The following is a 3541-nucleotide window of genomic DNA, read 5'->3' on the forward strand; positions in this document are numbered from 1 at the left end:
TTATGATTGATATTGTATGTTCTTAGATTGATAATGTTTTTATAGATTGTTTTAAATTGTAAATTGTAAGTGCTTATATTGTTCTCTGTTTTATATTCTGTTGGAATCCCGCTTCGATCTTGGGAGAAGCGGGAAATATAAATAAAATGTTTATTATTAATAATAAGTCACATGGCTGTAAATTGTTGAAACACTGCAAGTCTTCCTTGTTTCCTCATAAATATACAAAATATACAATTCCAGTTTCTTTTATTATTTTTCCTGTTTTAAAATGGAGGAGTATTCGTATACAAACGTTTAGCTGATTCCAACTGAATGTTTATACGTGAGTCACTAGGAAGTTGCATAGATACCAACAGCCTCATGGACAAGTCCAATCTAGTTCTGATGTCTCTTCATGTGCAGCGCCAAGTGGTCAGACCCAGAGAAGCTGCAACTGCACACAGGACACTGGAAAAGCTTGGCTTGTGCTTCCTGTAGTAACAAGTCAATTAAACAGGGCGAGCAAATCGTCAGTCACATCCTTCCCACGTGCATTTGTATGGCTTCTCTCCAGTATGGGTTCACCAGGTGCGCTTTTAAGTGGGAAGACTTTGTTTGGACAACCAGAATAATCGCAGATGACTGAGACAGGCGATGAATTCATTGGGATGTTGGGAGGCAAACTGGTATTGTGAATTGCCAATTTGGAAGCAATTGTAGCAATGTAACACGGAGGAGGGCTTAAATTCTGCAACATTTCTACTTGTCTATCTGGACTGCCAGGCTCTGAACTTGGTGGAGAAGCGGGGAAGTAAGTAGCTCGTTGCTGAAGGATTTGATTTGGCATGATGTATGTGCGCTGAGGGGAGCCCATGGAACGGTTTCATTGATATCTGTGGCATAGCAGAGGAGAGCTGCCATGGCGGAGGACATAGAAACATTTAAAAAATCCACAGGAATAATAAGGAGGCTCCATTTTAAAGCACCCATGCAGTTGATGAAAAAATGGCTGCAGCCGATACAGTGACAGGTCACCATTGATGACAGCAGAAGTAGATCTACGAATATGCACATCATTTGATTGACAGATTAAAAAAGCACGGGAATGATCAAATGCAATCGATAAGGAGGCTCCATCTTAAATCGCTACTTTCTGAAATGTGAACATCAACCAGGTTAAATTGCACTGGGGAGGTTTGATAGGGGCAAAGGATAAAGGAACTTTCATTCTGGACGTAGTTGGTATTGGATGAACAAATCTGCCTGCATCTACCCACAGCAAAAGCGCTAGTAGTTTTTGTGTTTTTAGCATTTTTCCAGACTACATTTTGTAATGCAGCAGACAGCTTTATTTTTGTTACGGCTATGGTAGGGATACAACTAGTAGTAGAAGAAAGAAAAAACACTTTTGGAAAGTTCCATCACGGCCTGCAGGGGGGGCAGACACACAAGTGCACACACAGATACACGCGCTCATGCACACACACACACACACACACACACACACAAGCACGCACGCGTCGACGTGTTGGGCATCCGACCAGCACCAACTGCTTGTTGGATGAATTCTGTGATTGATCTTGATAAGTTTGCAATTGCATCAGGATTCATCCCGGCAGGAACTGCCGGATGAGCCAGGCCTGGCTCAGGAAGATTGGACTCACTGTGCATGTCCAGGGGACACTGGGGAGGGAAGGGTTTTTTTCTATTTCTATTCTTTCACCAGAATGTGAGGCGGGGAAGTTCCCCGCCCCTTTTTGTGCAGGCCGAAATATACTGTCATCCTTGTAGGTCACACAGTATGAGAACAGAGTCATGACCAGCGGTCTTCTGACAGCCAGTAGGGCATCTCATGAGAGGCTTTACTGCTGCTGCAGAATACTGTACGCTGGAATGAACTCCTTTCCTGTCTGTGTGTCACCTACAAGGATAACAGAATACAGCGGCATGTCGAGCTCCCATCACAGGAGCCACGACTGAGCAATTTGGCATCATGAGCACCCTAGACCCCACACATTTCCACTGTCTTTCGTGTCATGGCGAGAATCACCGTTCCTTGCTCTATGACATCTCTTTCTATGGTCGATCCTATACAGTTTGTCCTGGTGCCAACAACTCGCTCCTTTTGCTGTTATGAGCTCGTTTTGTCCAAAATTTAAAGCTAATTTGCATATATTTCCCAGCATTCCAGCACCCCTCATCCATTATGGCCTCCATGGCTTCAATACCCAAAACCCGGCCATCTAATAGTCTCCTTGTCTCCACACATGTGACCCCGAACAACCAATCCCCAGTCTAAATTCGCCCCTAAATGCCTCCCTTTCCTCTGTCAATCATCTGCACGGGGAGGAGAAGCCCCAAAGCCGAGCTGGAAAAAGCCCAATCTGTCATAAGCACACAGGGAGCCCAGCCCCAAATCCTCAGAGCCCGAAGAGGTATTAAAAAGACAAAAAACTGAGAAACCTTCAGGTTCCCCCCCCCCCAGAATATTTCCCCCCTTTTCCTTGTGCAGCCCTCGGTCTCGCTGCACCCGTGGACCCCAGATGTCCTTTAAACACCACCCCCCTGATATCATGGTGTATTGTGTGTACACACAACAGAGATGGGTCACTTACACAACTCGAGAGATAAATATGTCTAGACACATTGCAATATGCTGGCGACAGAAGTCATTCTGTGACAATTCCGGAGACACTTGTATCCTCAGCTTTTGCGACTCGGTAACAGTTTGCAAACGTGCAACCTGTGGTAGTTAGTGCTATGCATTATGTCTATGTAATGTCTCTATTTCTGCTTTTTTGTGCCCGTGCATAGAAAAAAAAACTCACACACGTGTGTGTATGCAGAGAACAGCATAAAATCCTTTTGTCAAAGAGGGGGGGCACGTCATACATGGGAGAGCAAAGAAAAAATTAGTATGCTCTAGGACTTTGGGGGACTAAAAGAGAAGGGCATTCTTTCAGCCAATCAGGAGACGGAGGAATGAGAGAACGGGTTTGGGAACGGATAAGAATACCGCACACACCTCTGTTGGAACGTTCTCATCATGTTTCAGCTCGCTGGGAACACATTCGATCTGTACCCTCCTGGAACACATGTGGAACACATTTAGAACGTTCTGAGAACCCGACTGGAACACATACGTGCGGTATTCTTAAATGTGTTCCGTTCCCATCACGTGATGAGAACGGTCTCAGAATGCAGTGCGATAATCTCCCAAGTAAAGGCATGTCAACTTCAGTAACAAGACTGCTAGTATTAATGTCCACAAAACAGAGCATATATATGCTATAGCAATCACGTGTGAAGTCTCCCAGGGCTTTCTGGACCCATGGGATTTGCACCTGATCCCGCTCAAAGTCTTACAATGATGCTGCCTTTGTGAGACTTTGAACAATACTTTTCCAGAGCCGGCATTAGCCTTTGTGGCCAGCTGAAGTAGGCCTGGTGAAACAACTACCTTCCAGGGAGCACTGAGAAGAGTCTATCTTGTGAGAGAGGAAAACACTAGCAGCAGCAGCAGTTTTAACTGAAAATATGCAAACAATAGCCTTTCCCC

At 44.9% G+C, this 3541-nt stretch overlaps 1 pseudogene; it reads right to left on the minus strand.

The window, feature by feature from the left end:
* Window positions 1–378: 378 nt before the first annotated feature.
* Window positions 379–936, minus strand: LOC121917752 (annotated as a pseudogene).
* Between the last annotated feature and the right edge of the window lie 2605 nt (window positions 937–3541).

This window comes from Sceloporus undulatus, unplaced genomic scaffold (assembly GCF_019175285.1).
Source record: "Sceloporus undulatus isolate JIND9_A2432 ecotype Alabama unplaced genomic scaffold, SceUnd_v1.1 scaffold_547, whole genome shotgun sequence".
In the NCBI taxonomy this organism is placed as follows: Eukaryota; Metazoa; Chordata; class Lepidosauria; order Squamata; family Phrynosomatidae; genus Sceloporus; species Sceloporus undulatus.